At 44.7% G+C, this 14,537-nt stretch overlaps 1 protein-coding gene across 4 annotated transcripts in view; it reads right to left on the minus strand.

Annotated features, from left to right (window-relative positions):
* Positions 1-14,537, minus strand: part of ADAM12 (ADAM metallopeptidase domain 12) — a 395,681-nt gene that overhangs the window by 227,922 nt on the left and 153,222 nt on the right. The window contains exon 1 of one of the 4 annotated variants that reach the window (XM_069980038.1): positions 3,609-3,694. The exons of the other annotated variants lie outside the window; for them this stretch is intronic. The gene's annotated coding sequence lies outside the window, so the exon portion shown is untranslated. Of the gene's footprint in view, positions 1-3,608; positions 3,695-14,537 lie in introns of those variants that run through there. 4 annotated transcript variants of the gene reach the window in all.

Below are 14,537 nucleotides of genomic sequence, written 5' to 3' on the forward strand. Positions count from 1 at the left end.
TTTTCGTTGCCATTTCTAGTTGTAGAAGTACAGACCTGGAGCTGTAATACGCTGCCCTGGAAGATCTCAGTTCTTCGCAATAATCCATCGTTCACCGTCTGTGGCTTTCTTGAGAGCCATTCTCACAGATGCAAAATTAGATTATATGCCAAGCCATCTTTGCCTTCGGCTAAATCTATGAAAGTCTAGCGATAATACAGTACTTTGATTCAATCATCAAATCTTGATAGCACTCGATGATGCAGGAAAACTATTATTTGCATGCTTGCTGGGATCTTAAGTATGATGCACCTGTATTTCGAATAGGGAAAGTGTGATTTTGGAATTAAAATAACACTTCTCTCCCGCCTAGAGGGTTCTCACTTAAAGGACCTCTGACGGATCAGACTCTTAACATGTTCTCAACTCCTGAGAACCTGCAGGACTCGATGTGGGAATCAAGTGATTGTGTTTATATGGTGGTTATCAACATCTCATCTTTTATAATGAATATGAAATGTTACTCGGGGCTTGCTATTGATGTTACTCCCACAGCAGTTTTTTTCAGAGTCAAGCATATGGATGAAAGTAAAAAATTTTCGCTCAAGTACTTGCCCATTATCCATACGCACATTTTACAATTCTGTACATGACCTCAGATATAGTAAAATACAGAACAGTTTACAGGGCCTAAGCTTTACCTTAGCACTGACATAGAATTAAAGGGGTACTCCAGTGTCCCTAAAAAGTGATACAATTCTGCGCCTGTAGAGAAAAAGAAAGGTATTCTTATCCACCCCCAGACTTCTGCAGGTCCTGCTGCAGCTCCTGTTTGGCTTCTTATGCTCCTAATACTCATCTCTTGTGCTTACTGTCTAGGCAATCATAGGCCAGGGTGGTGTCCTGTATTGGCCAGTTTTTGCCCAAGGTCCTAATTCAACCTCTCATCTCAGAAACAGGCAGAAGAGACAAGCATCAAGGTAACAGAATGGAGCTGAAGTGGGACCTGTGGCATAGGTAAGTATAGCTATTTCACTATGTTCAAGGGAAAGTCCGGTGTGGGACATTTTTTTCAAAAGAGCCGGGGAGGAGGTGGCTGAACATAACAACATGTGCTTACCTCCCCAGCTCCAGCGCTGAGGTGGGACCCCGCTATGGCCGCTGACTGGCTGAGTGGGGTTGACACGTCACAACCTGACCCACTCAGACCAGAAAGCGGCCAGGGGACTGGAAATCGGAATGGGGGACAGCGGACCCCTGCGATGGAACCGGGGAGGTTATGTTTAGCTACCTCCTTCCTGGCTCTTTTGGAAGAAAAAAAAAAGTCCAACACCAGATTTCTACTTTAAAGGGGTTGGTCACTTTGTAGTAAAAATGCTCAGTGTAAACTATTAGTAAGTGTATGCACTGTATATACTGGGGGGGGGGGCGGGCCTGGTCACATGACCCTCCATGTCGGCCATCTTATGGACAGACTCACCACAGAGCAGGACAGCACAGCCTGGAGAAGGGGAATCTGATTTTAGCTCTATGAGGTACACAGGGAGCTGTCAGTAAGTAGTGTAAATACACTTACTAATACTACACACAAAACAGTTTTACTATAAAGTGGCCAACCCCTTTAAGCTTTTGGGGACATTGGAATATTCCTGATATTTTCTATCACATGTTATATCAACGTCTTGTGGAAGAATATCTCTATCAGCCCATTGGAGGCAGACTTCCTGTCCATCTGTTACCATATGGAGATCATGAGGATGGAGGACCTTACAGCATTGTTGAACGGAACCCACGAGAATTTAATAAAAACTTGGTACCCACCTGACTACTGCTCCTACTGTGGTTGTAACACCTTTCAGATTAGCTATGAATGCCTTTGCTTCCTCCCCATTACTCATCCAATTTACATGCCATTCCTACCCTGTATGTGTTTTAGTGTAAAACCCGGTTCCCCCACTTTTTTTTTTCTTTTTCTCTCTTCCTTCCCCTACTTTCTTTGGGAGGGATTACTCCTTCCCTGGACCCATTGTATGGATTTCTATATTGTGTTACTTCTTATTCTGTTATTACGTCACATTTATGAGTGTTTACAGTATGGTACTCATGACGGTTCTGTTTTTTAATGAATTTTCTGTACCCTTTTTGTGCACTGTGTATTTGAAAGACTTTACATTCTCCGTGTCTTGGGATGTATTTGCCTTACACTATAATGTATGTTTATCTACTGTTTGGTTACATTTGAAAATTGAAATTAACAAATTAAAAAAAAAAAAAAAAAGAACATCTTCATAACATAGTACCATATGGTGGCACTATTCGGCAGCACACCATATGCAGATCTCTCTAAGCCTTAAAGGACTTTGATATGCGAAAAAGGTTATTTTTATTCTAGAAAAAGCACCACTTTTATTCATAGACTGTATCTAGTGTATACAAAACATGATCCAGAGGCATAAAGCTTGTTCCTAATATCCAGGGTTAAAATAAAGCTGTGGGCTTCTAGTAACAAATTCACCCCAGATTCACCTGTGTTATTTCTGGTATTGCAGCTCAGGTCCATTGAAGTGAATATGGTACTATATAGCTGCAATGCTACATTCAGCCTGTAGACAGGTGTGGCACTGTTTTCAGAAGAAAGCAACCAAGGTTTATAATCTACATCAGGTAGCCTACATCCACTGAACAACACAAGTATCTCTGACAACTACAAATGTGAAAAAGTCATTGACAACAGCTGCCAAACAAGCAACAGATTGATCTTTCAGTCCATATAAAGACAAGTGACTGTCTTTGTTCCTGCTCTCAAATCTTGCAACCCATAAGCTCTGGCGACAGATGTGTCAACCATCTTTTCCGTCACTGCAGAATCAATCCAAATTACATTACAATATGTTTTCCTTCAGGCCGTGCAAAAAAAAAGGGGAAAAAAGATGTATTTTTCCAGACGCAATATTAGTGAGCACTCAGTTCAGATATTGCGTGACATATAGGAATAGCGATAAGGGTTTGAAAGAGTGACTGATGGAAAATGCTATCATTGGGGGGAAAGCAGTACCAGAGAAGGTCCCACATGTCTGTACCAGAGAAGGCCCCATATATCAATATCAGAGAGAGCCCCAGATGTCTGTACCAGAGAAGGTCCCCCATGTCTGTACCAGAGAAGGCCCCACACGTCCATAGCAGAGAGAGAGCCCAAGACGTCTATACCAGAGAAGGCCCGACATTTCCATATCATAGAAGGTCCCAGATGTTTATACCAGAGAAGGACCCACATGTCCATACCAAAGAAGGCCACAGATGTCTATACCAGAGAAGGCCCCACATGTCTGTACCAGAGAAGGCCCCGCATGTCCATAGCAGAGAGGACCCCAGACGTCTATACCAAAGAAGGCCCCACATGTTCATACCAGAGAAGGTCCCAGATGTCTATAACAAAGTAGGCCCCAGATGTCTATAACAGAGAAGGTCCCACATGTCCATACCAAAGAAGGCCACAGATGCCTATAACAGAGAAGGTCCCACATGTCCATACCAGAGAAGGTCCAAGATGTCTATAACAGAAAAATTCCCACATGTCCATGCAAGATAAGGCCCCATATATCCATACCAGAGGTCCCAGACGTCTATACAAGAGAAGGTTGCAGACGTCTATTGTATATCAGAGAAGGTCCCATATGTCCATAGCAGACAAGGCCCCCACATGTCCATATCAGAGAAGGTCCCAGACATCTAAACCAGAGAAGGCCCCACATGTCTATGGGGCCTTAGTGCCATGGGCCAGGCATGCTCAGTTCAACAGCAGTTTCCAGGAAGTGATGGCAGTTGTTCTCCACATGGCCTGTAAGCAAGGGGGCTTGTGGGAATGTAAGTGCACTGTTGCATGGCAATTACAGGATGACAGGTTAGAGAGGAAACCAGGAAGTAATTAAATTCATGGGGGAGAAAAACAGTACAGGGATGTTAGTTACTTTACTATAAACTTGTACTCCTTTCCACTTATTTATGTGGTACACATCTGATTTAACCATGACAGAACTTTATATTACAGCTAAACATCAATCGATCGGTGTGGCTGTACCGGCAGGTATGATTTATATGGGGTTTATTGTAGTAAAGTTCATCTAAACTCTAGTGCTCTGTAGGCTCTACATTGTTTTCCTTACATTTAACAATAATTAGAAACACGTTCGGCTAGAGTTTTATGCCTGGCCCCAACTAGATGGCTTTTCACAACACCAAAAAGACGCTGATAGACTGAAGTAATATTGTGTCCTTGTCCTTCGCGCCTCATTAACTCTCATTAACTTATATCAATGATTATTACATTATGTGAGCTGAATTAAAGGTGCAGCCTGCCCATTGACTGCATCCATTTACTCGCTGCATAGGAACTATTGTGCTGAGAATGTCAATGTAGGTGGAAATAAAATGTAGAGAGCATAGATGCTTCTGTTAAAGCCACCCAACGCTTCTCAGTAACAATTTTTACAATAAATGCTGAATGTCATGTTAAAATACAATGTGTCTTTCTTGTTCATCTCTCCAATTTCTCCAATTTCTAACCCCCTCTTCTTTCAGACTATTCTATGCACAATAGACCAGAGTTATTAAAATAATTTTTTACAATTGTTAAATAAAGTTATTCAAGAAAAAAAGGAAAAAAAAAATATATGGAGCTTTCTGAACATAATGGTTGATCCAGCCACTAATTTTGGTATGTATATGACCTTAGATACACTGCGGCCCCCACAGCGATTCTTTGGTTACGTGACCAAGCCTCCGGGTGATATTGCGATGCCCTGGCCCCTGGGGGCCACTTCCGCAGTGCTGGTGTTATGAGCGGGCAATGACCGGGGCAGCTGCAGGGTGTATACTTGTCACGGTATAGGCCTGAGGGCAGCACAGCTGTAGGGCCGGTCTGTGGAATCTGCGGGTGATGATGGGCATGCGATTCTTCGCTGCACCTAGTCAGGGCACCAGTTAGTGGACACCAATGCCAGGGTTCAGTAACAGCGGTTTTATTATAGAAAAGGTAACTAGTAGCAACAGTTCTGTCCGGATGCAACCGGGTATATAGCAGGCTTTGACAAATAAAGCAGGAGTGGTGCTGCATAGGCTGTGAGAATACGTGCCGGATGATGGGAGTAGGAGTATGAGAGAAATAGCGGTGCTGGGTGGATTAGCTTGAGAATAATACTTGCTGTGAATCCTTGCAGCGATGAGGAGAAATAACGGAATGACACCCAGATGAGAGAAAAGAATCCGGTCACTTGAGCAGGCAGAAACAGCCGAAGACTGGTATATAGCAGCAGACTTAGTCACTCTTCTGTGGGAGAGGATAGAACCACACAACCTCCTTGCTTGGAAGCAGGGGGAAGACTAACTTGTCAGCAGGAAGTGGGAGGTCACATGGTTGCTCCTGGCCAGAGCTAGTCGGCCATTGGAGGAACCATGGTTACAGGTCACGTGATCAACAGCCTTGCATACCACTGTACACTGTAATACACAGGAACACATGAGAATACACATGAAAATGCACAATACCAGAGAATACTAGGGGAAAAACCAGCAGCAGTTGCAGTGCAAACACTTACCAGAACAGGCATGGGCACAGCAATAGAAATGGCCACAATAGGAGTAGTAGTCTGCATGTTCTGGGACACTGCATACCTCCCTAGCAAATTTGAGCCGACCTCGGCGAATCTAGAAGGCAGCAAACATGAATAGACTGGACAATCAAACAACAGGAATGAATGATGAGAGTGAGTGTGATGAGGTGTGTGTTTCCCACGCCCAAGGCACAGGTGAGAAGAGAGAGAGGATGAGAAACCCTAGTGGCAGGACTTCACCTAGGGGTGCCTAACGTACTCTGGCGACCAGGTAGCTAGTGCGTGAACCATCTGACGTGTAAGCCAGGACAACTTAACTGCTGGCGGGTGACCCTCCATATTCCAGCCAGTTAGACAGTAGGTTTTCTGTTAAATGTGTTACCCTACTGGAAAAGAGAACTGTGAAGACCTGTGTACTACCTTGGCGTGTCTGAGTAGTGTCTTGGATACCTGGAAGAGAAAAGAACAAAATAATAAAAGCAAACATACATGGGGAGCTCCCTTTCATACCACTCGATCACACACACAAGCACTCCACAGGCCAAACACACGAAAAGGTATCCAAAGTGCGATATGTATGGACAAGTGTGAAGGTTAGTTATGACTATGTGTGATAACTACTGTGTTGGGACAAGACAGAGGCGAACAAATACTCAAAACAAAAGGAAGGGAAACACAAAAGACAACAAATACTGCGAGGTCTTGAGGAGAACTGGTTCACATGAATCTGAATGAAACCTGAGAGAAATCTGAATGAAAATCTGAGAAAAATCTGAATGAAAATCTGAGAAAAATCTGAATGAAAATCTGAGAAAAATCTGAATGAAAATCTGAGAAAAATCTGCATACGAACTGGCTCAACTAAATCTTTCCAGCTATAGATACGATAATAATACACAATAATGAGACTGGATGAGAAAATACACTCCTACATAAACTGGACTTTCTCTGAGGTATATATATATACTGACTTCTCTTACTCAGAGGAGGAGCTATCTGACTTAGACACTGGAAAATATACTGTTTTACAAAAGAGGCGCTCTACTCTGAGGCAATCTATGTAACCTTGTGCTTACTCAGAGGAGGAAATACAAAGACTTCGATAACACTGGAATGCAATAGTAGAATAAGTGCAATAATGAAATAAGTGCAATAATACCCTGTGTGGAACACACAATCACAGGAAAGTGCATTAGGAAGGAATGGGTTAAGTGTCTCTGTGAGGTAGAGTCTCTTTTAGGCAATTAGACATCGTCCATGTAAAAGGCTCTGGGACAGGCACTAGAGAACCTTTTGTTATTGTAAGTGTCCATCAGCTCATGGCTGGTTAGTACAGGGAACTTGGTCAGGAGGACCAGGCACGAACCTTGAACGTTGCAGGAACTGGAACAAAACAGTTAGACAACAGAAACAGTTTAAGGACTCTGGTCTCTGTAACGGATACTTAGCAGAAATGTCCTGGAGGACCCTGAGTAGGCTTCTTCTTTTTCTTCTTCCACGGATAGCGATAGCGTGAAGGGCCTGGAGCAGAAGCATCACTGGATGCCGTAGTGACTACAATGCTGGGTGCCACCGTAGTGATAGGAGAGATGCTGGGGGCCACATGATAGGTGACGGTCGTGGTAGAAGAGGCAGCCTTAGCCACAGCAGTGGGGGCAGTAGAGGGGGCTGCTGTAGTAGACGGGCCCGCTGTAGTGGAAGCTGCAGGAGCAGCGTTAGGCATAACGGTTGCAGCTTGAGTGGCGGGCGGCAGGGCAGCGAGGGCTTGCTGAATGTCCTCGATCAGCTGCATAATCTTAGGCCCCGGCCCGAGCATCCATTGCGGCAGGGGCGGCGAATCACGCCCTGGAGGTTGCCACAGACCCGGGGATATGAAGGCCTTAGCAGAGTTCTCCCCTTTAGGGCCAGGGACTGAGGACAACAGAGTCGGTCCACTTACAATCTGTTCGCTGTCCGGTGATGAGGACCCTCCGGTACAAGAAGCGAGGTCAGCGGTGCTGGAGTGACCGGGTCCCGGAGAAATGCTGGTCTCAGGTATGGGCCCCTCATTCTGATCAGCAGAGGCCGGGATGAAGGCCCGGCGAAGACTTCCGTCGTCCGACGGGGCAGCGGCCCAGCTGGTGTCGCTGTAGGATGGGAGCGGTGCTAGCAGGCAGGCAGGATTGCTCTCCAGCAGCTCCGGCATCACTGGTGCTGCGGCTGCAGGCAAACGTTTCTCGGGGACGCCATCTTGTCACGCTCTGGCCGGAACTTGTAGCAGGAAGGGGAGGAGCGCCAGGATGGAGGATCAGGTTCCAGAATCTGCCCAGCAACAGTGACGTCATTCGGCCCAGGCAGCCAATCAGGAGCAGCCAATGGAAAGTCTATGGCGCCGGACGATTCCCACGCTTTGGCAGCATGGCTGTTAACCCCCTCCTCTCCGGGGTATGGCACGGCCAGAAATTAAAGAAGACGGCGGCCATCTTGTGTACTGTTTAGGGCCTGAAACACCTCAATCACCCCCATAGTAATCGGCAAAGTCTCTGGGGGGCAACAGTACAGTTCTGGGGGCACTGACAGTTGGCACAACACAGTCTGTATCCTGTTCGTGACGCCAAAAATGCGATGCCCTGGCCCCTGGGGGCCACTTCCGCAGTGCTGGTGTTATGAGCGGGCAATGACCGGGGCAGCTGCAGGGTGTATACTTGTCACGGTATAGGCCTGAGGGCAGCACAGCTGTAGGGCCGGTCTGTGGAATCTGCGGGTGATGATGGGCATGCGATTCTTCGCTGCACCTAGTCAGGGCACCAGTTAGTGGACACCAATGCCAGGGTTCAGTAACAGCGGTTTTATTATAGAAAAGGTAACTAGTAGCAACAGTTCTGTCCGGATGCAACCGGGTATATAGCAGGCTTTGACAAATAAAGCAGGAGTGGTGCTGCATAGGCTGTGAGAATACGTGCCGGATGATGGGAGTAGGAGTATGAGAGAAATAGCGGTGCTGGGTGGATTAGCTTGAGAATAATACTTGCTGTGAATCCTTGCAGCGATGAGGAGAAATAACGGAATGACACCCAGATGAGAGAAAAGAATCCGGTCACTTGAGCAGGCAGAAACAGCCGAAGACTGGTATATAGCAGCAGACTTAGTCACTCTTCTGTGGGAGAGGATAGAACCACACAACCTCCTTGCTTGGAAGCAGGGGGAAGACCAACTTGTCAGCAGGAAGTGGGAGGTCACATGGTTGCTCCTGGCCAGAGCTAGTCGGCCATTGGAGGAACCATGGTTACAGGTCACGTGATCAACAGCCTTGCATACCACTGTACACTGTAATACACAGGAACACATGAGAATACACATGAAAATGCACAATACCAGAGAATACTAGGGGAAAAACCAGCAGCAGTTGCAGTGCAAACACTTACCAGAACAGGCATGGGCACAGCAATAGAAATGGCCACAATAGGAGTAGTAGTCTGCATGTTCTGGGACACTGCAATATTCCTTACCTGAAGATGACGGTGTGCGTGATCTGCTGTGTTAATTGGAGAGGCACAATACAGTGTCCACGAATGTCCGAGGTCGGCACCAGCAACAATCATAATTTCGATTAAGAGACTACTAGGCTATGAACTATATTCATTCTGGACCGGACTACCAACGGTTAACAAGTGGAGACACACGCCTTACAGCAGGGTCATTGGTGTTTCCCGGATAGCTCCTCCCGCTCCTGTGACATCATCGGCTTGCCTGAGGGACTTACACCGCCTACCTACACGCACGAGTTGCGTTCCACCATAGCGGTGCGTTCCAGCAAAGAGCGCCTCGATCAGACTATCTTCCATCCCACATGCGTCTTTTCTTTACACAGCAGAGGGTCCGGTACGGTGAACGTCCAATAGTAATTCCACAGGTGTTTTCATTAGATGATGATCTTTAATGAGTTTTAATTACATGGACTTTTATTTACACCATTGCTAGAAGACATTGTATATCACGCGATATTCACAAGTTATGAGACTTGTCTTTATGCACATGCAAGTATTATGTTTTGCTACAATCACTGTATTTTTCACGATGTTTGCACTTGATTATATTTGATTGCAATATTAACTTGATTACATACACTGTTGTATTTATACCCCTTCCGGGGCTTGATTTGTTCATTGCTTGAAAAAACCTCTCATTGAGAGAGTTTTCATGGGTAAATAAACAAGCCCACTTTTTTTCACCGTAAATTGGATTGCTACGGTCTTTTACTCGTGTGTGTAAATATATATATATATATATATATATATATATATATATATATATATATAAAAATTTTCATTTTTTAAATTTTTTAATTTTTGCATTAAGTGACGGCCCTTCTGCTGCCACCAGTGGCTGTGTCAGGAAATGGAGGACTGCTCATATCCTGGTTCCAGTACAGTTACATATAGATAGAGCTGCTGCATTTAATGATTCTAAGTCTCCCCTAATGTCAATTCTAATGCATGTTGGCATTAGACCAGACATTACAATTAGAGAAACTTTCTGTGTGAAAAAAAAAATAGTTTTTTTTCCCAAACATATGTCTTCTTGGCAACAGACTACAAATAAAACCTATGTAGTCTGACCAGGGCCGTATTAACAGCTGCTGCTGCCCTATGCCCTGAGGACGCCCCATCTTGGGCAGTGCGGGGGAGAATGTTTCGGCCACATGCATTTCTCTACATGTAGAAACTTGTGTGAATCATGTTTTTCATGGTTTTTAACTGTTGAATCAATGATTAGAGCCGTCTGCATATTGTCTGAGGGAATTCTCACCACAGGATTGGTAGATTGGTAGGTAATAACAACAGGTGACACATTTACCACTGCCACACCAGACCTGACCAATACCAAACCATTACCACCATACCCCCACCCCCTTGAAAAGACACCAGATTTACTGGCAAGTCTAAACGGGAGGTGGGAGACTAAAAAAATAAAAACAAAAAAAGTTGTTTCCTTACCCCCTGCTCCCTGGTGCTGCCCCCCTGCAAGGTGCTGCCCTAGGCACCAAGCCACGGGTGGCTAGCGGCAAATACGGCCCTGAGTCTGACCCTACAGTCATATTCCCCTCTATTTGTCTAACATACATTTGGTAGGTTAGCAAAAATAAAATTACAGTTACCATGGTTACAGACTACAAATATTCTCTGTAGTCTGATCCTAGTCTTACCTATAGAACATATTTTAGTAAGAAGATGATGGGGTTATGGCTGCAGGATCAGACCACAAAAGGTTTCTTCGCAGCCTGCAATTATGGAGACACATTGAGTCTATGGGAGGGGGGGGACTTCAAGCAGAAGTCATGCATCAGAATCCACTTGAAGTCTCTGTGCTCTCCATAATGTGCACATACCCTTACAAAGCAAAAGACTACTTACTGTCCCTATATAGAGGTAATGAGGTGCAGCTCACCAGTTTGCACAGGATAAAAGTGCTAAGATCTGTAAAAACACGGATCCTAGTTGAAGTTCTAAGGATCTGGCAACAATTAAACCACACTAATCTTTTTTAAATAATTTAACATCCAACATAAGGAGCCCAGTGTAGTAGTGGTTCTGATTATTAATGCATTTTGAACCCTTAAGGCTCTTAGTTGAAGTGGTTTTACTTGGATGCCCCTGTGTTGTCTAAACCTCTATTTATACTTCCTTCCATCTGCCCCCTACCTCTTATTAAAATATATTTTATTAGTAAGCAAGAAGATGGAATATAATGTAAGGACCTGACTGCACAGGGCATGTTTGTAGTCTGTTACCATGGAAACAGACAGGCCTCTCTAGCAGCTGTAGACACCAAAAAAGAAGGATTTTTAATCAGGACCAAGTTGCTTTTTCAGTTTAAAAATGATATAAACATATAATCATATTTCCCAAAGCATATTTCATTTCAAAATACAAATGAATGCATGTTTTGCAAAACCTTTGCATGAAATTCATATAGAGCTGCATTGTCAAGTGACTAACACAACTGGGAAAGGCTGGATTCTCACTACGTTTTTACAATATGTTTTTTATCCCTTTTTGCAAAAAAACAGATGGTAAAACTGATGATGTTGTGTGCATCTGCTGTGATCCGTTTTTTTCCATTATAAAAAATGGATCGAAACGCACCCTTTTTTTTTTTAACATACACAAAAAAAAGGTCAAGTACTTTTTAATCCGTTTTTTTTTATTATTTTTTTTATAATGGAAGTGTATGGAAAAGCGGATCAAAAGGCATGCACAGAAATGCATCAGTTTTTCTATACATATTTTATATTTATGGACGGGCTTTGTGCACTCGGGATTTATGTAGAGGCAATGCACCTCTACATAAATCCCCTGAGCTCCGGAACTGCAGGGACATTTGTAAGCCCGGCGTAAAAAAACGCCGGACTTCATAAATGTCCTCCATAGTGTGAACTCAGCCCAATCAGTTCAAGCCAGATGCCTCACCTTTAGGTTGCTCCGAATTATATACACCTATTTTTAATCCCTAGTCAACTCAATTATTGCTGTTCGCAACATTTCTAGGTGATATAGGCTTACATTATCTTACACTACACTATCTCTCTGGCTCCTTCCTGTTGTCTTGTTACCAATTTCGATGTCACCGACTCAGCAGGCCGGTTCAATAAAGGAAAAGGGCAACAACAATGCCCTCTATGGGAAAGCAGCAGCTGCGATACAGAATGTGCAATCATAACAAGAGAGCGGTTCCCAGACAATGACAAATCCAGTTTACTTGGCTTGTGTACTTTCAGGAGATCGGAGCGGTCGTCAGTCATTGTCAGATGTGATTGGGTACCTCTCTAGATTTCACTGTTTGAATAGAAAAATAATGCTTACAAAAAAGCGATCTTTCTAGTTGACAAGATGCGTCCCAGAGGGGAGCCCTTGCCAGTCAGGGTGGCCGGCTTCTCCGAATCATTCAGTCTTTTTAGGAAACTTCTTTTGAAGTTGTGCCATTTCCTTTTACAGTACACAGCGGCGCACTTAATCAGCGCCGTACTCGGCTTGCACCGGGGACGTTTTTCGGCTTTTGATGAGGAGAGGAACAATGACAGTCAGTGAAGGAAACAGGGGTCATGTGTGAGCTCTTGACGGAGACGTTGCCATTGTAGCTCCAGTCTTTCATGTCCGTGTTGGGAATTTGTAATGATATTTAGGTGATAACAGCCACAAATCACAGCAGTATATATATCCAGGACTGCTTGCTGCACTAGTACCGCGTTCTGCCTGGCTCAGCATGAAACGGCAGCCATCTGGTTGTAAAGCCAAGTCATACCCCCCGCCATTCTAAGTATCTATTATTATTCTTCATTATATCTCATACTTGCTATTCTTCTGTATTGTTTGGGATTCTCAGAAAACTGGAAGGGGGGGGGGAGCTGTCAATTGAAGCTTCTGGGTAAACATTAAGCCTCTCAAGATTTTTGTAGGAGAAAAACAAAGAAAAGCGTGGAGGACAGCAACTTGTGCAATACCGTATGGCTAAGGGGAAAAGATGAGAGGTATAAACTTTCACCGTATAGCCCCTTGGGCTTAGTTCATATCCCCCCTATAGGTCTGTATAGGAGGAAGGGGACTGGCCATGGGTCAGATGACCGGGATGCTACCAAAAAGATGGGGCCCATGTAGAACAGTACAAAAAGCAGGGGTAAAACTTACTGACCCAATTTGAGGTGCTGCCTGTATCAATACACCAATGAATTCTCCAAAGGTAGCGATGTACTTCAAAAGCAATTTTTTGTACAGAAAAGTGCATTTACAGGATAGCATGTTTGGCGTTTAGGGGAACACCCCTTCATCAGATCCAAAAAAAGATGCAAGATTTGTGTAAGGAGGCTTTACTAAAATCAGCCATCAAATCCAAATTTGGCCCATGAAGTGTAAGGAGTTAAGTGGCAATACAGAACACATACACACATACAGAATACATTGACACTTGCCCCATTATAAGACCACAATGCATTCCTGCTTACTGTAGAGGAGCAGGGACCCCTGTCAAAATTACATGACTTGACCCCCAACCGTATTTTAGAGGCCACTAAGTAGTCACTAGAGGCCAAAGGAGATGCTACTGCTCTAGGACAGGCTACAGGCAGGAGCAGGGAGAAGGTGAGTATGGGCACTATTACACGGAATGATAATCGGCCGAATCGGCCTTATCCGTCCGATTATCGCTCCGTGTAATAAACACAACGATCAGCTGATGACAACCGGCTGATCGTTGATATAGGTTTGTCGGGCACTGACTGCGCATCGCTACGCGTAATAGTGGTGCGCAGCCGGCGGCTGACGATTTGTGAAGTGCATACATTACCTAACCATGGTCCAGGGCTCCTGCTGCACTCTGCTTCTCCCCGGGTCCCGTGTGCTGCAGCTTTAGAGCACCACGGCCAGTGATTGGCTGAGCGGCCTGTCAGCTAAGACAGGCCGCTCTGAAGCTGCAGCGCACAGGACCTGGGGAGAAACGGACCGCATGAGGAGCCCTGGACCATGGATAGGTAAGGTAATGTTTGCAGTTTAATCAAGGTCTGCAAGGACATCGGTAACAATGTCCATGCAGCCCTTGTTCGGGCCGTGTAATAGGCCCAGTAAAAGAGCGCCAATCTAGCAGATCGTTTGAAGTTATCAGGCCCCCATCGGGCCGTGTAATAGTACACTATGTTTACAGCATAAACCATACCACACCTTAGAGCGGCATGGGCAGGCATACATGGGCATCAGAAAGTTTTGAACATTTTTTTTTTTGCTTTTTACTATACTCCTTGGCTTTAATGCGAAATATGTAATACCCCCCCCCCCCCTTACCGTGTGCTAGCTGTAATACTGGTGTCTTGTAATGTGATGCTACCTTTCCATCCATTATGGCCAACCCTGGGTGGGAGAGGGTAAGGAGGGTGAAATAGGATGTCAAGGAACCATGCAATAAGCCCGACTGAACTGACAG

This window comes from Dendropsophus ebraccatus, chromosome 8 (genome assembly GCF_027789765.1).
Source record: "Dendropsophus ebraccatus isolate aDenEbr1 chromosome 8, aDenEbr1.pat, whole genome shotgun sequence".
In the NCBI taxonomy this organism is placed as follows: domain Eukaryota; kingdom Metazoa; phylum Chordata; class Amphibia; order Anura; family Hylidae; genus Dendropsophus; species Dendropsophus ebraccatus.